This window comes from Lonchura striata, chromosome 2 (assembly GCF_046129695.1).
Source record: "Lonchura striata isolate bLonStr1 chromosome 2, bLonStr1.mat, whole genome shotgun sequence".
Lineage (NCBI taxonomy): Eukaryota > Metazoa > Chordata > Aves > Passeriformes > Estrildidae > Lonchura > Lonchura striata.
In genome coordinates this window covers 11,839,104-11,863,583 of record NC_134604.1, presented here as the reverse complement: position 1 = coordinate 11,863,583, position 24,480 = coordinate 11,839,104, and the positions used below count along the sequence as shown (strand labels likewise).

At 37.1% G+C, this 24,480-nt stretch overlaps 1 long non-coding RNA gene across 2 annotated transcripts in view; it reads left to right on the top strand.

Annotated features, from left to right (window-relative positions):
- Positions 1–24,480, top strand: part of LOC110476341 (uncharacterized) — a 108,094-nt gene that overhangs the window by 49,851 nt on the left and 33,763 nt on the right. The window contains exon 1 of one of the 2 annotated variants that reach the window (XR_002466394.3): positions 4,414–4,538. The exons of the other annotated variant lie outside the window; for it this stretch is intronic. This is a non-coding gene — a long non-coding RNA (uncharacterized LOC110476341). Of the gene's footprint in view, positions 1–4,413; positions 4,539–24,480 lie in introns of those variants that run through there. 2 annotated transcript variants of the gene reach the window in all.

Here is a 24,480-nt window from a genome sequence, read left to right as displayed (position 1 = left end):
TTTTCAGAATTTTTCAGATAATATACCTTGGTTTACCCTTGCTTCTTTCTTTGAATCCACCACAAGGATATTTCCAAAATACCTCTGACTCTTCTCTTATATGGAAGAGGAGTGAATTGAAAAACTGATGGCACAGAGCAAATTGGAGAGGAATGAAAGCTGCTCTTTGATCCCTAATTTTGTAGTGCATTCTTGTTCAGGAAAGACATCCCTAGAGAAGGTTGGTGCATGTGTGGTTTAGCAAAGGAGTAGGGCTGGGTCTCTTCCCAGTCTATACATCCCCAATATAATTTCAAGTCTATAGTATTGTGATTTGAGCAGATGTAGCCTGCTCAGACAGAGCTGTGTGGTGTGCTGTTAGTAGCATCTGAGATCTCTTGTCAAATCTAAAAATACTTCTAGTGGGTTTTTTTATTTTGGTTTTTTTTTTTTTTTTAACTCACTTGTCAGTTCCAGAGACTGCAAGAGAAGCACTCATGAGCTTTAGAGATTGAATCATTTAAGTTTGGTTGTTTTTTTTTTCTGAACCTCTGAAATGATCCAAGGGAGGGTTCTAAAGTCCCAATGCAGAATTGATCCCATCTTTATTTTTTTTAAATTTCTTTTAATCTTGTCAGTCTAACTGATTCTTGAAGGACAGTGATATAAAGATGGGGAAGTTGATGCTAACCTGTGATCTTTAAAAACTTATATAGGGGGAAATTCTGTTCATACTCTATTCCATATTTATTTACTGAGATAATTCCTACCACAAGTGTATTGTTTGTGTTGTAAAGAGTGTAAAGCTCTTAAAGCTCTGTACTGTTTCATATACATTTCTGTGAAAGATGTAGAGTATCAATATGGCAGATCTGGTAGCTCCACACTTCACTGCCCATGAAACAAACTGAGGAAAAAAGAGCCCAAGATTACCTACACATATGCAACACATTGGAAATGTGTTTAATCTCCCAAAATGGGGTATAAGAGATAACACATTCATGTATTTAGACTCATGCAAGGTGAATAATTCTTAGCTAGCAATGAAGTGTGTAGCAGTTGTCATTCCACGTTCAGAGGTTGGGTCATATTATTGAAGGTTCCTTGGTTTTTATCCAGGGCTTTTGCAAAATCATTTGCAACAGCCAAACATGAACTTCCTGCTCTTCTGTTCATTTATTCACACAACTATTTATATTTTAATACTATTTATTTACTGGGCTTTTAATGCTTGTATTGCACTTTGATATCAAAGTTTCAAGTGAAATTTGCTGCATCTTTACATGATACTGATTTGTTTGCATGAACTGACCCTGGAGCACCTGAGTACAACCAAAGAGATGTATCACAAGGGTGAGCAGAATCTAGTCTGAGAGCACTGGTTACTATCTTAATAGAACCAGTGATCTGTAGAAAGCATGAATTAGTCTCATTCTCTACTCAGTTCACAATAACTGGTTTTGATGACACATGGTTATTAAAGTTTTCTGGGATTCAATTGTTCTTGTGGCTCTAAAAATCAGACAAGAGAGTATTTAGTAGTAGCAGGTGTTAGCAAACTATCATTACTAAGCTCCCTCAGAAACAATTTATGGTCTATTTTATAGATCCTACCATGCTCATGAATCTAAGCTTCATTCCTGATGCAATTGATCAAACTAAGCCCTGTAAAGGCAGTAACAAGGCAGAGGGAGGGGATGGTTTTTGAAAGATTCTTTAAGCAAGTGACAAAATGAGAAGAAAGGAACAGGATAACACTATGCTGGTTAGTAAACACAGCTGATCAATAACCTTATTATTAGCAAAGGCTAAAATGTCCCACTCAGGGAGCCTTTTGTACAAACACCATTTTAAGTGGACGAGTATGAAAATGGGAGTTTGTGGGGATGCATAGGGGAAACATACACAGTGTTTGGGATTTCAGGTCATTCATTATTTACAAAATGCTTGTGGCTGGCGGCGTTAATTACTTCACTTCTAAAGAAAGTGGAGGGCTTGTTCTGCTTTTCAGTTGAGAAGAAGCTCTTTACTATGCAGCATTATTTATGTGTTTGCAAGGAAGCAATCTTGTCAGTTGATTTCCTTATTTTATTTTAAAGCTGAAATCATTACAAACTGGTGAAACAACAGTTGAAGTGAATCATGGCTGTTGGGGAGCTGCAGGAAAAAAAAACATTCAAAGCCCCTGCCACAGCCATACTTGCCATTGGAAGGAGCTGAAGGTCCTGCTGATCCCAAGGGAATTCACACCACGGGGCAAGGAGCTGGCTGGGATCAGCCCAATTGCCTCTGCCAGAGCAAGACAAAGAGGGAAGGAGAAAGAACGTGTTGCAGTTGTTTGACAGCCTCTGGTAAATTATGCCTCTTACCTGTAAAGCCTCTAAATCCCCTTTCAGCATCTCACAAAGAACAATAATTGTTTATTGATCAAAACGTTAACAATGTATCGCTTGTTCTTCAATAAGGTCTAAAAATGTAACTCAAGGGCAATAACTGCTTTGGATAAACAACAGACTTGATGGATGTGTGAGGGTTTTTTTTCTTTTTTCTAAACTCTGAGCATACTGCTGAAGCGTTCTGTTGTTATCTTGATGTAATCCTTGTACACACCTGTACCTGTATGGGCTTCAGTCTGTCTTTCAAAGAGGCATTTTTCTTAGCAGTGTTTAATACTTCCCTATAAATGGCTGTTTTAAAGCTCATAAAAATGCAGAATTCTGTTTCAAATAGTTCTTTTTACCTTCCTGCAGCATCTGTGCTTTGTCAGCCGCTCAGATGTTATATAGAAAAATAAAAAGAAAAGTGATATGAGATAAAACACTTGGCAGCATAAACATCAGTGGAGGAATTTTCCACACACTTACCAGCATTGTGTATGCACTAGGTGGGCATACAGGAACTGAATGTATTTCTCAGATAACAACCAGCCAAACTTCTAGAAGAATGTAATAAGATGGAAGTTTGTACTCATGTATATTTAGTGGATTTTTAAATGAGTCTATTCTGCTTCATTTCAAGATAGTGGTTATGTTTAAAATGAAGGTGATTTTATGGCTGCCTAGCAGAACACCTCCTAGCAGGCAGGAGTTCTTCCTGGCCTTTGATAATGACACCGACAGCAGGAGGCTCTAACCAAGTTATCATAGAAAACCCTGTCTCATGCAGAATGAGTACAGAATTTTCAGACGTAGGGCTTTCTCCAACCTGCTAGATCTGGACAGCTGATAAACCCTAGGGTATCTCAGCAACAATTAGATATTTATCTTCAAATCTTGAAAATGGAGGTTTAAAGTTAAGTAGCCACATAAAGCTAAACACATCTGGAACAGGTCTTGGGTCCAAGCTAGGTAGAAATGACAGAAAATCATTGAGAATTGAAAACGCTAAAAGGTCAGAAATAAATTGTGATCCAGCCCTGTTTGACCAGTTTATCAGTTGGTATTTTGGTCTCCTTTTAAGAATAAAACAACATTTTCCCTCCTCTGAAGCTGTTTGTGTTGACATTAAGGATTTACCTACCATCTAAATATGTCATCTTATTTAAATGTGTTTCATACTCAAGAAGGGTCATGCTTTTAGAGGAAACTTTGATTCAGGAAAACTTTTAGTGGAAATATCAGTGATAATGTAAGAAATGAGTGGCAGAGGACTGGGAAGATGTGGCTGCCTGATTTAGTTACATTACAATACATTCTGGAATTTCCTTCTTGCAACCTGATTAGTGAGTGAAATTCTGGCCACATAAGCCAAAAGTGAAACTGTTCTTGATTTCTTTGATATCTCAGATCTTTAGCCTATATAACTTCTTTGCAACTTGGCAGATAAAGTAGATTTCTTCTAGCAAAGACCGTAAATTAAAATATAACTATATTTTATGTCTATACCTTTTAAATCATTCATATGCACACCTTTTAGATTTTGATCTTTCTGGGGAATGTCAAGCACTAAAATATCTCCTCCACCCTTATCTACTATATTTAAAATTTCTCAGAGGCCAATTCTGGAAATGTGGGCTTTTCCTAGAAATTTTGGACCATTCCTATGAATTTGGAAATATGAATTCCCTTTGCTGCTATAGTCCATGAGGTTCTTGGAGCTGCAGTAGTTTTTTGCTAAGTCTTTGGGACCTTGGAATGAGTGCCTAGATATAACAATATTTGTTTTGATATCCACAACGTGGTCTGTGATCTGTGGTTTCCCTTAGCTCCCATTTTCAGATCCCAACAAGGAATTAGTCCCTATGCTTGTTCTGCTTGTTCAGTCATGTTGGTAGCTCAGCATGATGCTCTTCAAGGGCCTCAATAGTCTCTTACAAGATCTTTTCTTTCCTTGTGCCAACATACTCACTGTAGAGAAGCCAAAACTCAGACTTTAGCTGAGATCGAAGTTTTCTCTGCTGCTTGAACTGAAGATAAGTTATTGCTGTCCATTATTTGAAAGGTTCTTACCAGAAAAGCTCAGTCTCCCTTCTCAGGCAAAGCTTTTTTTTCCAGATGCTTCAGTTGCATTAGGTATCTAGGTGGATTTATATGGAGACAGCTTCTAGATATAAAGTAAGGGTAAGATGGATTTTTTTCATCACTATTTCTTCTATTCCAACTATGTGCTGCATTTCATTGTTTATTGTGCCTTTTTTTTTTTTTTTTTTTTTCCTGAGGCTGAAAACTGCTTTTGGCTTCATATCTTGACTCAATTGAGATGGTGTTTCATTCTTCACAACTATAGTAGTTTGAAAAGGGTTCTGACAAGAAACTTCTTTCTATGTGATTTTATTAAATTTCAAGATTATGTTGCCCTGGAAATTCTTGAACTGAAAATGATGTAAAAGAAATGAAAGAAAAGAAAACACAAGGAATGGCTTCATTAAATGTAGTGGAAGTGTCACTGGAAATCCTATGAATGTGTTTCACAGGATACCACCCTTTCTTCTAGGTGAATAATTTCCTAATCTATGCCAGAGAGAATGAAACATTGTGTTTTACTGGCAAAACAATTATTAGGAAAACTAAACTGAAGATGAAAAGAATTGCAAAATAGATAAGAAGATTCAATTGCCTGATTATTTTGTTCTGATTGATTTTAATTACTCTATTCCTGTTTCTTTAAAAATCTTAACCCTGCTTTTTGAATATATGGCTCCTTCCCTAGCGAATTACATTTTATACCTGATGAATTTGGGGGTTGCTTTGGTTGATAGGGAAATGGTTCACATTAAGACATGTGCCATTGTTTCTCCAGATGCTCTGAGCCACCAACAGCCTAAATATTTAATACAGAGCATTACAGAGTTCAGAGGGAAATGCAGGGAGGGAGTTTAGAGGGAAATACTGTTTGGAGCACCCTAAATCTGTTCTCTTTGGTTTTGTGCCATCTGAACTACATGCTGCAGTCTCTATTAAATAATCTCCAGGAAATGTATTGAGACATATTGGCCATGCCACTGTGTGTTGGGTAGAACTGGGAGTGATTTAGAGAGCCAGTTCTACTTTTTGGGTTGAAGCTTGTAATTTAAACTCACCTACAGACAGTTGTGGTAACAGGCACTTTAACTACATTAAAGTTGCTACTTGCTTTTCCTTCAGTCATATGCATTAGAACTTCAGCATGAATCCTGTGGAATATTTGTGCTCAGTATTCTTGTTTTTAAGTCAGCTGGCACTAAAAGTGCAAACTCTTAAACATCCAGCTATAATTCTATCTCATCTCTTTTATTGCCTTCTAATCACAAAGGAAATTAGTGAAATTGTCTTAAAGGGCACAAATACTGCATTTGCTGTGGTTCTTTGTCTCCTTACAGCTTGCCAGTGGGATTGGCTGCCATAATGGAATTCTTTACTAGCTTAGATCCATTAAGAAACTCAGCGCTTGCTGGAACCCAGCGTGGGCCAAAATCTTTGAGTATTTAGGACTGAAAGTTTCTGAAGGGTAATTGTTTTGTAGGTATTCAGAAGAGAATCTGCAAATGCTTTATTAATATTGCTTTTAGGTTTGATTTGGGTTTTTTTTTTTTTGCTACACTTGTTTGTAATCCCTGTATGTTTCTGTGTAGGTAAGTTTCATGTTGACCTGGCAATGCTTGGCAGTTCTATATTTACTGTCTGGATAACTGTCTTACAAACCAGTTGTTGGTGATTCTGCTTTTGTACCTGAAGTCAATATGGGATTCTTTGTTTCCTGTAATGGACCTTACTCTGTAGAGCTTGGTGTGAACTGGCATTCATTCTGATTATCCCAGAATACACTTAAATGCTCAAAGGTGTGAAGTGACTACAGCAAATGGGCAAAAATACCTCTTTAATAACTACAGGTCATTAAAGGACTTTTATCTGCTTACTTCTGGTATAAAAACAGGAAGGAGGACTCTTTTTAAGTTTGCATAATTTTTTTAAGGGATGATGTCTGGGATAAAATGTTTTTCTTTGTTATACTCCAGAAAATGGTTTTATCCTCTCTTCTGTGTTGCCATCATCCCTGTTTTCTCTTCTGAGAGTCTGTAGCAAAGGAGTCATCATATCTAAGAGGATTAATTTCAGGGAATATCTTTGAGCAGTATCTAATGCTGGAGATTATCCAAATTCTAACACAGTGCTACTGTACACATGTGAACTGTGATTCTTGAAGCTGGAAACTTAGCAGAACAGGAGGATATTCTTTCAGAAAACAATTTGAATACTCTCATATCAGGATGAAACATTTGTCAAAATCAGTTTATTTCTTGGAAGAAGCAGAAATATGTTAAGTGACATAGGAAAGAGAAATAAAATAACTGAAAAAAAAAGTTGAGCCTTGGGGCTAAAAAGTCTTCTAACTAGAGTCAGCTAAAGAGAGAGTCCTGTTACAGGAAGTGACTCACAGATTCTACTTCTAGCTGCTGTTGTCAGCTCTGCTTACAATACATGTGATATATGAATGAACATTTAGTTGGTGAAATGAACATTTTATAAGCATCCTTTTTTTTTTTTTTAATCTAAGCATACTTCAAGGATGAAGTGTGCAAAGTAAAAGGAATACTGCAGGCCTGTGTCCTGCAATTCCATTGGCACATGCTTAATTTTATGATAGAAGGTTACAAGCTGAATGAAGTGTATTCTGTCACTGGTTTTGAGTAGTATTAACACGTTCTTGGCTGTAATTTTGGAAAGCTATTCCAAAATTTCTGTCTTTTTCCTCCTGCATTGCTGTGATACTGTTTCTTACATTCAGCTCATCATTTGTGCACAGGAGTTTGTGGTAAAAATAAATTTAATAGTTTGCTACATGTGAAGGAAGTGGAGGAAAAATTAAAGCCAAAGGAAATTCAGAGTACCACACCTGGACAAAAGTAAGCTGAAACACAAATAAGAGGGCTGGCTGGATGAAAATCAGATGGTCAGAAGAGGACCTGGGGTCACTGGTGAACACCAAGCTGACCGTGTCCTGACAGGGCTCTCTTGTAGAAAAGGCCAGCAGGTCCCTGGGCTGCATGAGGCAGAGCATTGCCAGCAGATCAGGAGAGGTGATGCTTTCCCCATGGGGAGCAAATCCCACAAACCATGGGGTAGATGCAGACACCCAGGTCTTTAGCAAAATACCAACAGGTGGCTTTGCAGCACTGCTCACCATAGCTGGATGGATCTGTTGCTCATATTGTTCACCTTGCATAGGTCTGTGTTTGGCTGGAGTCTGTTCTCAAGCAGATGGTAGGCCAAGTTCTCATCATCAAGCACAACAAACTCACTCTAGCATACTTTTGCCAAAGACAGAAGAGTGGAGTCCCACAATCTTTTTATTAACAGAAGGCTTTTATTTCTTATTTTTTCACCTTGTTGGTATGGCAACCGGCTAGTCCCAACCACAGAGAGTAGAGGCATTTTGTTTTGTGCCTCAGTTATGACACCTAACAGTCTTTCTTACAGCAGAAGGTTTTTTTTCAGATGAACTTTTTCTTAGCTGGGAGTGATAAAAAGCATCAGCATTAAATTCATTGAACTTAAGGTATTCAAATAACTAAGCTGAGATTCCAGAAATAAGACAGATGGTTCTTGCCCATCTGACATTCAAGAAGCTGAAATGCAATTCATCAAGCTGTGATGGTCAAGTGATGTAAATCTGTGAAAAGCAGAAAAGCCAAAAGATGTGGGACTGGGGCTGTCTGCATATATTTGGACATGCACCCTAGGGCTGTGAAGCCACAGAGTTTAAAGACATCCTTCCTTTTTACGTCACTTTGTGCTTATGACCAGGCAGCAAGGAGTGCACAGAATGTGAGACTGTGTCCAAAGGTAGAAGTAGGAATAACTTGTATAACTGTATCCACATACAGAGAGACAAGGTTGTTTTTGGGGTTTTTAAAAAGTTTGTATCTTATTCTAATGAATTATGTAGGGTTGGAGAGGTTTTTTTCAATTTTCATAAAAACTACCTATGATATCCTTGCTGATGGTTCTGTTGACGAAAACGTAAGGAAAGAGGAAAGGCAAAACTATGCTGCCAATTATACAGCACTGCTATTTTTTAATTCCACTGCTTTGCTGTGAGATAGCTGTAGAGTTTCTGGCTCACAGATGAAAGTATCGGTTTTTTTGTGTCATCTTTTCATAATAATTCACTCTCCAAATAGTTTTACTTGCACATAACATGTACTTAGAGAGATAATTGCAATGGCAAAAATGGCTTAAGAACATGAAGAATAAATAGAGATTTCACCTGAGATATAATGTTAAAATGGACAAGAAAGCAATGGATTATTGAAGAACAGAGGAAGTAAAAGAGCTGGCCTTATTCCTACTCTTATTTAAGAAGTAGAAGAAACTTGCCAATTTTTATATAAAGGCTGTTAAATATGACACAGATTTGCTGTAGTAAAGATGACAAAATATTTTAGACACCTTTTTCCTCCTGTCTCTGATATATCTTTGCCTAAATAATGAAGAAAGAATTGAGATTGAAGAAATGATTGAGATGGAGATACAGAAACACAGGGCCAAATTCAAGCAAATATTAATCCCCATCTTGAATAATTTATTCCATCTTTCAATAAATTTGAAATTCTGATCAACTAGATCTCTGGTCAAAGTTTTGAAAATAAATTTTTAATTTATATTTTAATGTCAGCTGTGTCTAAAGGTTTGTTAGCTTGCAATTTATTGTTCATCCACTGGCTATCCTTGTAACTTTTCAGATGGTGGTTAATACTAAACAAGGGGAGATTAAGTTGGACTGCACAGGGTGGAGTCTTGATTCTTGGTGGTTTTTGGACCAATTTCTTCTGCCTAAAATAAGCTGTATTCAAAACACCATAACTCTGTACTTGTTCTACAATTTTATTTATTTTTTAATATTTAAAAAAGGACTATTGCAAATGACCAGTCTTTACCTGTGTGGCTGTGTATGTACCTGTATGTAGAGATAGATGTAATAAACAGTATTAATTATAAAGCTATACGGAATATATATTATTTATATATATATTATTATATATTATTATATATATTATTATATCATTATTATATTTTCAATTTTCCTCATGTCATCTTCTTTCTTGCCCTTTCTGGCCGTGACCATATCTGTGAGGTAGCTGCATAAGCAGCACTCGTTATTTGTTTATTCAAGTATTGCAGGATATTTAATTTCAGATTTGTGAACTAAGGAGAGGCAAGATGCCTCCCAGTTCTCCAGGTGATGCTTAAAAGAGCCAGAATTTTATAGTTCACTAGTTGAGATACCTTTCAGAGGTTAAGCTAATGACATTTTTTATACCTTATTAGCTATCTGATGGTGCACTAACAAAAATATATTAAACTTTATTTAAAATAAAAAGATAACTAATGCAATCACATGAAACATCAGTTAATACTGAAAGCCCCAAGCAGTATCACAGAGCTGCACTTTAAGTTTGAATGTAATAGATTACAAAAAAAATAGAATGTTTATGATCCAGTGTTCCTGTAATTTTCTTTATCTCAAAATGATTTTTTTCATTGTCTTTTTCATCTGTTGTATCATGAATGGGTTTAAAAACAGAATATGTATTCCCAGCCATGATTCCTTGTCCTCAGTAAGTAAATCAAATATACATAGGAGGAAAAAATAAAAACCCTCAAAGAATTACATCAGTTAAAAACCAACAGCTATTCTGGGGTTTCTGGAACACCAGGGAGCAACAGGATAAATAATCCAAAATTTTATATTGTGGGATCCATCTCTGTTGAACTGCTTTATTCTGACTGCATCAGTTCCTTTGCACAAGTCCTAAGTGATGCAAATATCCCTTTTCTCTTGGTTAGACATGTCTATTTATCTTGTGTTAGCACCTAAGGGTTCAAGCTTTACTGCTGTGTCATGTTCTATACGATTTTCCTACAAAAACATAAAGCATAAAAGCATTTCTGTTCTGCAGAGCTTCCAATTTAGATATCATGTGAAGTAATTGATATTTCAAAGTAAGGAAGGAAGAGTAAGCTGGGAGTTAATTCTGGAAAAAAAAGGAATTTTAATCTGGGGCAATAGCATGTCATCTGCTTTATATCTTTGAGGTGTTCACAGGTCTAAAAAGGGTGAAAAGGGTGAGAAGCAACACCTGCAGCTCCCTCTTGAATCTGAGAAAATCAGAAGCAGGAACAGTGAAAATGGTTCTATGCATTAAAAAATGGTGCTGCTGTTCCCCTTCATATTATTCAGATAGTCACTTTTACCATCCAGCCTTCAGCACTGATACTGCTGACGATAGTAGCTATAAAATGGCAAACCCATAAAATATCTTAGAAAGGAGATTGCTGAGATAAATGAGGGAGTTGATGCCAGAAATCTATGAGCCAAAACAGTTATTTTGGCAGAAAATTTTGAACTGATAGAAGTGAAGACATATGGCCTTTAAGCCACAGGGGTGGAAACTACAGCAGCTGAGACACACAAGAATGAAGACTTGGATGAGCACTCATTTTTCTTCTCATTCCAGGCAGGTCAAGTGCCTGAAGAACCTTCAAGATCTAGATTATATTGCATGAGATTATATGGATGGATAGCTAAAAAAAGGTGACAAATTGTATAACTCAGTTGGAGAAATTTAAGGTTTTCCTGAATCTGAGCCTAGACAGAAAGACAGATCAGAAAGATATGTGGGGAAGGAAAAGTGAGAGGGCTCTGTTTGAATTGTGCTGAGGTTGGAGGAGAACTGGGCTCTCCAAGAGAGCAAGAAAATATTAGAAAATAAGGCCAAGTTAGGTATAGAGAAAAGAAAGAATTCACCTGAACTTTCCTTTAGAAAATATTGCATTAATAAAATATAAAGTGTGTGTCTACTCCATAGTTTCAAGATTTTCCCAAATGTCCCTGGTTGCCATGGAGATGAGAGCCTAAGGACTGAAAAACAGTTTGTTGAAATTTAAAATTCTACTCTGTAATACTAAACGTGGGTTTTGCCTGAAGTGTGGAGACTCTTTGGGTCAGAAGAAGAGCAGCTTTTGCTTTCAGAAAGAGTTTGACAGTGTCAGGAGAAGTATTGTCACTGCTAGTTACAAACAGCTAAATTCAGTGAATATCTTCTTTCTTCCTGAGAGGAGAAATTCTAAGAAATTAGAGTGGAGTTGGTGCGGTTCACCTCCTTTTCTCAAAATGAAATGCTCTCACATACGGAGCAGTGTCAACTAGGCAGGACAAAACACACTTCAAGCTAATAACTGCAGCAAAAAGCTCCCTCATCCGTGTGGGATCTGTTCCCGCTGCGTGCAAATTACATAATCCCGCGCGTCGCGGGGCTGCGAGCGGCGGAGAAAGAAAGCGGATTGCTGAGTGAGGATAAAACCCTGCCCTCACATTTGTATGACCAGCACAAAGCCAGGAAACCTGTCTCTGAAGCTATGACTATGCATCTTCTGGTATTTTCTAAAAATATGCCCAGAAAGCTGGCTGCTTTGAAAGAAAAGTGCAGTTCAGGAAATTTCAAAAGGGGAAAAATAATACTGTTGCATTTGCTGTTACTCTTCTCTGTTTCCTTCATTTTCTCAATATATTACTGAAAATTGAAAACAAGCTTATGATATGTACATCAAAAGAAAACTTCCCCTGTGATGGATGATAGCAGGACAAGGTCAATAGCAGAAGCAATTTAATGCATTTACTAAGATCTGTTGCATTATTCCACTGCAAAATCTGCAAGGCAAAAATACACTAATAAATATTGAGCTACATTATTATTCTGCTTATGCCTCTCTGTTTGTAAGAAGAAATCTTTCTGGAAATTCCAAATTTGACATTCTTTCCACCACTTCTGTTAGTATGATTTCATGTTTGCGTGAAAGATGTTTAAGAAGTGCTTACAGGTATTTAGGAGTAACCAAACTATTCTGTGAGCTTTGAAAGAGAATAGAATGTAGATTATTAAAGCTCAGAAAAAATTTAAATCATTTGGATTGTATTACCTTAATACTTGTATAAGAAAAATAGTATACATTTTTTCATTGTTTAAAAAAAAATTACTCCCAAGTTGAAGAAAAAGAGTTTACATAAAACAATTGACTGAGCATATTGATAGTAACAATAACAAACACTAGCTAAGCATTCTCCCTTTGGGACAGGATCACTGTCATGAGGAGATACAAAAACATGTAAGAAAGGAAGGGGAAGTGGAAGGAACAAAGAGAAAGATGTAAAATAAAAGCACATTTACACATTGCATAACTATAGCTACCTCTTCAAGTGAAGCAGAGAGAGAGGTGGTACAAACAATATTTTCCTGATGAAATATTATTGCCAGGAAGAGAGTCTTGATGTAGCACAAGCTCCCTATAGTGTACATTTTTTATTCTACAGCCTGTTTACTATAGCACAGTGCTCATCATAATTGCACTAATAGGTTTTGGTTTCCTGGAGTGACCCAACACTTCTTGGCAGGAATCCCACGGGCAAGTGGGTCCAGGCAGCATCATCTGTGACCCTTCCATGTTCCCAGAGCACAGCCCTCCCCTGGTCAGGAGTGGCCATGGGGCATAAATTGTTTGGGTCCATAGGTCTGGACCTATAAGAGTTTATAGGAACCCCTTAAAACTGTTAATTCCCTAGAAATCAAATCTGCCAAGTTAGGAGTTCTTTGCCCTATTGTTTCAGCAATTCAAAAATTATTGCACCACTGTGAAATTCCTTTAATAAAGATTTCATAAATATTTAATGCATATTAGGCCTTAAATAGAAAATATTTATAAGGAATAAATGGTGTTCAATTAAGACACGTAATTTCCAGTAACTCCTCTTTTTTATTAATATTTAGGGAGTTTCTTGTTAGCAGACCATTCTGTTGGGGCTGCTGCTTCAGTGGTGCTTCATTCTTTGCCTTGTCATTTAAGTTCCTCATTTAATTTAAATGTAAAAAATTCTATCAGTTTAATGTTCTAGTTTCTCATTGTTTTAAATTAAAATGAAAAAATCTACCCCTTTGTATACCACTGAATATTTGAGACATTTAAGCAGCTCTGAAGAAATCTTATTACGAAACTTTCTTTTTCTGTGTGCTTCCATCTCATAAAGGGGAAAAGACAAGTAAGATGATAAACTTTCTTGAACTGAATCTTGAATCTCTAAGAAATAGGATGAACAATAATAAAATTTTGCTTTGCCAAGGCATCTCTAGGTTTTGCTTTCCTGTAAATTAACCCAGCCCACCAATTTCAGTAGGTTTTTTTAAACATATCTCTGCTTTCACTATTTATGCCACAGATTGCTCTTGTGAGAAGTTACAGGGTTTAAAAGACCTTTGCTTTTTCACAGTTGTGGCTACTGCTGTTGGGTTATATGAAACTCTCCATGTCTGGCAGTAGGAGCTTTGTATCTCAGCAGTGCCTGCTGCCTCCAAGTGGGAAGCCTTGGTTTAAGTCCAGAAAAAGCAAAGAAAGAGTGGTGTTAAATTCCTGGACACTCAGGTCAGACCCTGTGGAAACACCAAATCTGTTTGACACAGAGTGCTCAGAAAGTCCTGTCAGAGAAGCTGGTTACAGGTTTTAACCTATATCCATTCAGAGCTTTAACAAATCAAGTCTGAAAGGCAGAAACCACCTCCTGTTCAAAGAAGTACTGAAATGATCAACTTCAGTCAAGTAATCTTGTACTAGATCAGAATCCTTCAGGGAAATATTTACATTTTGCCAGTTTACTCAAAGGAACAGCTCTGGGGATCTGGAGATATCCTCTGCATATATATTTTAATTTTGGGGTTTTTTTAACTGCAGGAAACAGTGCTGCCAGAGCTGAAGCTAGTGATTTAATCATAGGATTGCTAGCGGCTGCAGTACCCTATCTGCTCAGAAATCAATATCTGTACTCTCAGTTATATTAGAGAAATGTTTACTTCTTTACCTGACCAAGATATTAATTTCTATATGCTTTGTTTCTGACTTTTTTTTTTTTTTTTTTTTTTGAGTTAATGATTTGTGGGGAAAGTAGCCTAATTTATTTTGAAATCCTTTAATACTGCACAATTTTCCCATTATTGATTGGTTATTTTGTGTGTATATATAGCACCATTCATAAGCACCAAGATGCTCTGCAAAGGATTTGGAATGCTCTGGATGTAGGAAGCGATGCTCTCTGCTAAAACACAGCCAGCAGCAGGGCAGGGTGTAGTAGCAACCTTTGTGTTGCTGGTGCTACTGATTTCAGCTCAGGAGGTGAATAGGAGAACTCAGCTGGTGCATCAGGAGAATTTAAGCAGGTGAAAGGCAATTAGCTGTGTTGGAATATGATCAGGACAGCGGTGCTAAAGCCCAGCCTGATGAAAAGCACTGTGGGATTCTTAATGGCCACGAGTCAGAGAACGTTTTATTTCTCATCCTGAGGACAAAACCTCTATTAGCAGAGTGCCTCCTGCCACTCACTGCAATGTTGGTTTAATATGGGCCCATAGGGAACAGCGTCACCTCCTGTGGCAAGTCCCCATTGCCAATGGGGAGAAGAAAGTGCACAGGTTTGCTGGCTGTCGCTCAGGACACGGGGCTGAGGGGGATGGCAGGGGCTGCCCCGCTGTGATTTTGGTAATGGCTGAACATATTTCCTGGTGGGAGCTGTCCCCAGAGGATTCCCATCCACAGGCTTCGTTTGCTTAATGAGAACAGATGAGATCGCGGCTCAAAGTGCTTGGTTACAAAAAGCACATTAAACATGTCAGGACAGGTGATTCTCCCACTATAAAAATTGACAGTGTGGGATTAGCTGGTGCTGCGTTGGAAATCTATTAACATTTGAAGCAGTTTGAATTAGAAGTCTTGATGGAATTACAATTACTTTCCTTCTCCTCTGTGAATTTTGCTGCTATCTTTGTGTACCTTGTAATGAGAATACTTAGAAACCAAGGAAGATGTTTTCCAAAGTCTCACATGGAGCCATATTTCTCTGTCAGATTTACAAGCCTGACTGGATAAGGGTGTAGGAGAAAATGGACAGAGGGAAGTAAAGCCAGTGGGTTTCTGCTTACCAAGTCTGACAGCACACACCAAAGCATGGAAGCGGGTGAGTGGGGAGGCATAAAGGTCACAGCCCTGGGAACAGGCGGTGGTGGTCAGAATTACCCAGGACATGGGTGAGAGTATCCTGCTTTCTGTACTCTCATTGCAGGGTGATCCAGGTAGAATAATAAGAGAGGGCACCATCTCAGGGAGTTGGATTCATGTAACTTTTTCTGACTGGGATTCTGTTTCCTTTTGTGCTCAGGCTGACAGGAATTAACAATGTGTGCTAGAGCCAGGCTATTGAGGATGTGCAATGATTTCCTCATAACTGCATCTAAAAAGTGAGGAACCTGCAATCTTCTTTGCTCCTCTAGTGACTCCTAGACAGTCTTATAGCAGCAAAGTAAAAAAAAAAAAAAATAAAATTACTAGTGATGATTTTAACTTAATGTGAGTGGAGTGGTGCCAAAATTAGTGCAGCGTGAGAGGAGGTGAAGCCAAGTGAAACCACCTGACTGAGGAGTTTAGGATGGAAACCTGGATAGAGTTTTGAAATACACATTGGCCTGCTGGGCAGCCACAGAAACAAAAAAGAGAGAAAATAATGAGTAACAATGTGGGGGAAAAGAGAGTGGCCTATCAAGAACATAACCCCTGAGAGAAGGAGTTGTCAAAGGAGGTCACGTGGTGATCTGTAGATAAATTGTGAGCAGGAAGAAAACCAGAAGGACCTGAGAACTGATCTCAGGATTTTAATATGGAAACAGTGAAATAAAACGCACATCATGGAAAAATGTTGCCTATTGTATGGACACAGATGTGTTATTGCATATTTTTCCCTGGACCAGTGTTTGCTTTAAATTAATGGGGACAAAAGAGAGGTGACCATCACACATGAGCTGCAGGAAAGAGAAACACTATTAGATGATTATGCATTATTTATAAAAAAAGCATTTGTTTCTCATACTATATTTTGGATCTCTTATAGAAACTCAGAGACATCTTAGATTTCATTATCATCAGTCCTACTGTTTATTATTTTAACTTCAGAATATTTTAGTTCAAAATGTAAAGCTATTGTTTTTGGAACTTGACCTTCATGTGTCTCAGATAACTCACCTTTGGGTTTAATTTATATCTTACACGGGTACAGTACCTATATACTGAAGTACATCTCTCTTTTGAATAATCTCTGTCTTCTGCTGATGGAACATTTCAAAATATTCCAAATTATTTTTGTCTTCTATGTCTCGATCTTCATCTATGGATGTGAAAATATCACTTCACATTATCTACTCACCATAATGTATTTCAGTCCTTCACCTGGCACAGCCATCTTTGAGTCATGCCAGCAAAATAATCATTTTTTTATCTCAGTATACAAACTCATCAGCAGACCTATTTCCATTAGGACTCTTTGTGGCCTCTGGTCAGCTTGTAGACCTTATCTCTGGCAGGCAGCATGACATTTCATTCACTTTTCACCCCTTCTCCAGCAATGTCCAGGTTGCCTGTATTTCCTCTTCTGCTAGATTCTCAAGGTAAACATTTCTGTAAAAAAAGTTCTATCAGGTGCTTCTTTGAGGGTGACCACTGTATATATATCACATCTGAATAAAGTTATTTTGGTTCATATATGCAAAAAATATCTTAATCCCTTTATCTAAGTACCAGTTCATCTGCTGATAATGTCTGCAGTTTTAAAGCTCTTGAAGTTCATTGCTTAAGGGTTATATTTCCTTTAGTTGATTAAGAAGAAAATAATCTATGAGATCAAAATATAGGATTAACTTTTCCTGAATATAGCACAGGTATGACAGAGGAGAACTTTTAAATTTTGGAAGCTAAAATGTATCCTAATTACGAGGGGGAAAAAATCTAATATCATTGTTGATAGTCTATCCAAAGTGCTTAGGGAACGAATATTTACTAATCACTAACAATCTGGGTTTCCAAATATCACAGGTTTTGATTTTTTACATCCATCAATAACTTCACTTTGATATTAGTAAAAATATAGATGGTAATATAGTTCTTTATTTCATTAAAAGCAGTAATTTCATTGTATCACATGGAATTATTAAATTTATGTTGATCTTTTAATATACTTTGGAATTTCTACAAGGAATAAAAAGATTTTTTTATTCATTTAGGCAGTGTATCATTAGAAAATTTTAAAAATGCTGTAGCCCGCCAAAGGTCATATTGTCAAATATCCTGTATTGTGCCTTCTAAAACAAGTAATTAAAAGAGTTCATGAAACAGGAGCAAATCAGATAGAGTCACTTCTTAAAATCTGTAATGGTAGTAAATCCACTGTTAACTCCAATACAGAACATTTGAGGAAAAATGGAAAAGAATTATGCTTTAGTTTATAATAAAATCCAGAGCAGAAAGGAAATGTCAGACAGGTATCACATTTTAAGTAACAACTGAACAAGTCAATATTTGCACTACATAATCAAAATTGACTTAACTACCTTCTATGTACAGGTCTGGGAAAATAAATATCTCAAAATTTGGATCAAAGAAAATATTCCTCCTTCATTTTAATCATGAATGAGCTTGGAAACTGGCTGTACTTACTTAAAGAGATGTTCCTTTCAATGAAACTTTTTTGGTATTAAATTATTTCTAGGATTTTTTTAAATAATTCTTTTAACAGCATAAATAAAAAATAATTACTTAATATTGGGTAAACTAAATAGGTAGAATTTTGAGACACCTCTGTCTCCACTAGAGGTTATAAATAGATTGAATGTTTCCAAGCATGGATGAATGGAGCAAATGATTATCAACTAGATCAATATCACTTGCTGTATGTAAAACCTGCAACATGTGAAAGGAGAACAATATTTTCAGGCAATGGGTTTTTTTTTTCCCTAAGCATTTTTTTTCCCCTGCAGTGCACCTTGCAGGCCTGCAATACTGATATATACCGAAAAGATCCTCTACTTATTCACCTGAGCATCTGTCAGGCAATTTGCAAGCCATTTTCTATTCCTGGATTATCTTGATGCCTGCAATAGAGGGACCCCTGATGATGATGTGGCCCATAGACTCTGCCTTGTGCAGCTCTGTCCATACAGACTGGAAGATGCACCTGGTAAACTCACTTGTAAAAACTGGATAACTCTGGTAAAAATAGAAGAATCAGGGTGCTGAAAATGAATGCACAGGTGATGTTTTGGAGGGTGTGTGGTCACTGCTTTGTTACCTTTTTTGTCTCTTTTGAACTCTTTCATAATGGAATGACTGAGGGTAGTCCAGAGCATCTTACAACTGCTCTTGCTTTTCTCCAATGGCTGAGTCATTTTGTCACCTTTTGGTACCTCTCTGACCTTTATGTTCCTTGATCAGTAAAAAAATCATTCTCCTGGCCAGTCTTCATGTGAGATGGATTGTCAGGAGGCAAAAAGCCCCTTTTTACATTAATGAGGCTGACAAAGACCAAGCAACACAGTCAGAAGAAAAGGAATTTATTTGCTTCCATCCATTGCCTTTACAGCATGACAGCAGGTGTCTGCTGTTTCAGGCTATTGAGACCTTCTCAGTGCAGCTCTTTGGTCAAGTGTCAGGGGGTACTTAAGGAGTATGTGGCTCAAACTTTGACTTCTGTTGCAGTCACTGATTCTGGCCACAGGGAAATTTCATTTGCTAGTTCCTTCCCAGACAACATGAAGACATTTTGACTTTCTTGCCCTGGGAATGTAATCATTTTCACTACATATCATAGTGAGTGAATCCATTTCCCCCAACAATAAGATGGGCTAAGGACACCCTGTGTTACAAAGACTTATACCAGCTTCATCCCATAAGAGGTTTGAGCTGAAGGAACTAAAATTATTTCCCCCTCCCTCCAAAATCTTAAAGAAGGAGACAGAATTCCAGATGGCTGAGGACTTACCTTGTATATAGAGTTTAGGAAGGAGTGGGAAAATAATGAACAGAACTGGCAGAAACTTAATATATAAGAAATACTTTCTTATCCTTGTAGGCTGTGATTGCAGTCTACATATATACATACATACATACATACATATATATATATATATATATACACAGCATGTATAATCTAAGTACATGCACATATAAATATATGATACATATAAAGTAATATACATCTATGTAGATAAGTTGTATGATATGTTGTATAAATATATACTTATGATTACATTAAGAAATAAAGGATAGATGCTTTATAATTAATAACTTGTGCTTATTACTTTTCATGCCAAATATCTTACACAATATCTAAACACAGACAAAGGGTCAAATTCATTTCCTGGCAATTGCATATTCTAGACCAATTGTATATTCTAGCCTAGAGCTAGGGAAATTCTCTTCTTTGCTCCTGTCAATGGCAAAATTCCCACTCCAGTGGGATCAGAGCTTACACCAAAATATTATGTGGTACATGTCACCTACCTGGTGAGACTAAGGAAGGATCTGTAGCACTTCATTCCCTCCCCTGTTTTCATGCAATACAAAAATAACCTCGTGGCATGTCACCTTCAGGCTGAGGGCTTTGCAAGCAAGGAAACATGAAGATTTCAGCCTTTTTTGAGCATGAGGTTGGAGAGTATGTCATGTTCTTTTCCCTCACTTTAAAGCTTGCTAAAGTGAATAACCTCCATGCTTCAAGATCTGCTACCATTGCTGGCAAGGGGAATGTGATGTCTGATAGCTGATGTGCAGTGTGGATATAGCATGATTGCATACCTGGATGTAGGTGAAGAAAATAACCGTGCTCACAAGCCACTTGACATTTTGTTTTGCCTTTTTCTTTATCCTTGTTGAACAAATGTTTGTGTGTTCTTGCTTACCTCCCACCACCTGCTGTTCCTCTTTTAGAGATTAAAATGAGGAATTTTTTGTTCTGGAAATATACTGGTTTTTGAAAGGAAGGTTGTGTATGGAGGGAATTATGTATTCCAGTGTCATTTATGTGGATAATTTGGAACATGTATTGTGAAAAGGTTTGTATTTGCAGGACTTGCATTCTGAAGCTATTGAGAGGTGCCAGGGAGATGCACTTCTCTTCCTCCTGCTCTTACAGAGTCCTTGTGTGATGCTAATCAGAGCAGATTTATAGAGTGCATAGTAAATAAAGCCTGAACAAAGGGATGTATCCTTAGAAGAAGTAAAGAAAGTATTGACTGGTTGTTACTAAGAGTAAAGTGTCTATTGTGTGTTCTGAATGGCACTAGTACTGTAGGGAAAAGGAAAATCACAGGATTAAAGCCAGCCTGTAAGCACAGCCACAGTATACCTTAAAGTTTCCATTTATAGTTCCCAAGCCAATTTCAAAAGGCATTTTTCTAGGTTGGTTTTGGTTTGGTGGGGCTTTTTGCTTTGGAGTTATCTTTTTGGTCTTTTTTTGGGGGTTTTTTTTTGTGTTTGTTTTTTTTGTTGTTGTTGTTGGTTTTGAATTGCTTGTTTTAAATTTTTGATTTTGAAACATTTATAGTCTTTAAAAGGAGAAGTTTTGCTTTTACTCAGTATAATTGTGTCTGTGCTGATTCATAAGTACAATTTCTGACAATAACAGCTAGCCTTACAGATCTTTGAAGAAAACTTTGCAAAGAGACCTAAGGTTAATGCCTAGTATGAAGCTGTTATTCCCAGCCTCACAGTACACACAAAATTACTGACCTGCCTGAATAAGAAAATTGCTATTTTATCATGGGTTGATTTGCTGTCTGGATAGATCTCTTTAGCTTAAGAACTTTCTGTTTAAGTAATCCTGGAGCAATTTGTTTTGTTTCTAGCTAAGCCTGAGCAGTAAATGTGTAGGATAAAAAATTTATGCAGAGAATCAAAACATTTGAAAGTCATAGTGGATCAAAAATGGCTACCTTACTAAATTACCAGAGACTGGGGGTTACTTTGCAAGGTTGCAAAGAGTAAGCAAGAGATACCAAAAAAATGTTTAATTATATATGTTGAAATACTGTATAAATGAAAATTGCACAATGAAGTCGTTTACTACAGCAGTTCAGATTGGTTCACAGCTGGTGTGTAAATGCAATAAAAATGTTTATGCTATTTGGCTATATATATATATATATTAACAAAGAATATAATTGTTTCTCCCTCAATTTATTAGAAGATAAATAATTAAAAAGTGACCTGGGATAGGCAATGTAATCACAAAGGCTGTGGAGACACACTCTGCCTCCTTTGGTTCACTCTTTACTGTGGCAAGGTTGGCTTTCGTGCCCCTGACACGTCCTGTGTCCAGAGTCAGTCCCTGGAAATGTAGGCTAATCATGGTAGAGGAGGACCAGCGAAGGGATAGCTTAAGGAAATGGGAGAAGCATAAACCTATGGGACTGGAAATGGCCAAGGATGATGAGGGAACAATCTGAAGTCATTGCAAGGCTTCTTTCTGACATCTTGGAGAGGCTGTGGCCATTTGAGAATGTCACAAATTATCAGAAAATGGCAAATCAATCTAACTCATTTAAAGCAAGGGTAAATATTCATATAATTACAGGCCAGTCAGTCCACTTTTGGCCTTGAATAAGGCTATGGAGCAAATTCTACTGAATTGCTGTTTGTAGGGATACAAAATACCCACAACATGTTGACTTATTATCTACTTTGCCTTCTCTAAGGGAAAGTTTTGTCTTACAAACCTTTGATTGCCTTTGGAGATGACACGAATGGCTTGGTGGATGAGGAGAGAGCACAGGATGTTGTTTATTCTGATGGCAGCAGAGCTTTGGGCATGGTCTCTCATAGTAGTATTTCTGCAGCCAAAGTGGTAAAAATAGGCTGGACAGATGGAAAACTTGCTAGGCTGCCAAATGTGGTCAGTGGTGTGGAGTCCAACTGGCATGTGATTATTAGTGGCATTCCTCAGCAGCTGATACAGGGGCAAATACTGATTAATGTCTCTATTAATGAGCAGAATGGTGGGAATGATGATAAATCCTCATCAAGTTTACAGATGACACCAGTGCTGGGACCAACAAATAAGTTGGAGAGAAGGACTGTCTTTCAGAGATAATTCAATAACCCCAAGAAATGGGCTGACAGAAATGTCATGGAGCTCAATAGTGGCAGACTGAAGAACATAAGGCTAGAGGAAGATCTAAATGTCACTTTCAACTTCTTTAAAAGGATTTATAGAGAAGATGGAGCTAGACTTCTGTCAGAGTTTCTCAGCAAAAGGGCAAGAGGCAGTGAAGAGAGGCTGCAGGAAGGAAAAATGTAATTTGATCTAAGATAAAAAGAATTCCTTGCTGTGAGGATGGTTGAACACCAGACCTGGTTGTCCAGAGAGTTTTGGATTCTCCATTTCCAGAGATAGCTAAATTTAAATTATCCCTACACTGAGATGGGAGCTGGATACAGACAATTCCCAAAGTCTTTTTAACTTGACTCATTTCATGACAACAGGAGAACTGGTGATCACAGAATTCCAGGACTCAAGTTTATAATCTTAGAAAAGGCCTGTTAGATGGTCACATCTATTATTTCCTAAGGGGAAAAAAGAGATAATTGTTTGATACAGGTAGAAAGAAGATTTTGGACACACTTTCCTGTTTGTGTCAGTGTAGGACAGGAACCACCACAATTACTGCCCTCTACAAAACCTTGTAGAAAGTCTTTAGGTCTCTGAAAGACAAATTGTAGCAAAGCAGCACAGCACACATACAGCTGAGGCTTGTTTACAGTGCAACTGAGAATGGAGCTCAGCCTAATTTGTGTCCTGCTGATATTATGGAGTCTAGTCTTTTGGAAGGACTTGGGTAGGAAGCATTAGCCACTCATTTACTGAAAACTACACAAGTTTATCTGTGACTCCTGTGGTAGAAACTTTTCAAATTTTCCATCCTGGAACACTACCAAGCGTTTCCAAATACTTTCTTTTGAGGGTTGCAGTTATCCCTAGAGATAAAATGGAGAAACTCCTGTTCTGTATAGTAATTAACCAATATGTAGTCCTACTGACTTAGATCAGATAAAACCAGTTTCTTACATTTGACTAACTCTATTTTAGTTTTGACCTTTTCATGCACATTAATCTTCTGGCCAGCTTAATGCTGATCTCCTACATGCTACTCACATCATTAATGCAGGTTTTCTTGTTGCAGACTGGTATAAGAAATTCAGAATTTTAAAATGTGTTTCAGTTGTTAGCAAAACTACAGGCATCCTAAGAGGAAATACTTAATAATTTCAAAGAATTTAGGATGTATTTATAAGTCTTCTGATAATTTTGTTTCATGCTGTGACATACTCCCCGAGGATCATTGTAATTTTGGTTATGGTCATTTGTCCCTCATCATCACTCTTTAAGGTATGTCACAAGACATGAACACCAATGTGCCCTTGCAAAATAAGTTAATTTAAAAGACATTAAATTAATAATTTCTTGTTTATGTCAATAAACAAGAATTATAAGTTAATTTGCATAAAATCATTGGCTGTACATAGCTTGTGCTATAAAATGAAGTTAGATTTAAATATTCCTTTTTTAAAAATCCTTTTTAATTTATTTTCTTCAAGAAGGAAAAATCTATTTCTTTGAATAAGTTTTGAGAAACTCAGCACAAGGTACAAATATCTGCGTCCATTTTCTTGTGACAGTGCAGCCTTAAGCCTAAGGAATTCACAAATTACTTTTTTTGACCTTGATTCCTCTCACTTTGCAGAGATGAAAAAATCATTGGTCTAAAATTTGGGGCTGTTTTTAATTTTGGTTTTGTTCTAAAGGTATGTTTTAGCTGTGATAATCACAAAAATTACCGAAGAAGGAGAATTTATGTTGAAAGTCTCTCTTTAAAAGTCAAGCATGACTGCAGAAATCTTAATTGATCCTTTAGTCTGTGCACGTTAGATGGACATTGAAAAGAGAATCTTAATTTTCTAACATTTTGTTAGGAACATTGAGATCTATTCTTTCCAAGATGGATGCAGGACACTACATGGCTCAGGAAACTGGTGATGCAACATCAAATCCATTATTACCCAATTCACAGCCTCAGATTCAGACATGGTGATGACTGAAAGTCATTACCATCTGACAACTGCTCCATAAATTTACATCAAAGGCAATGATGATTCCAGTCTGGTT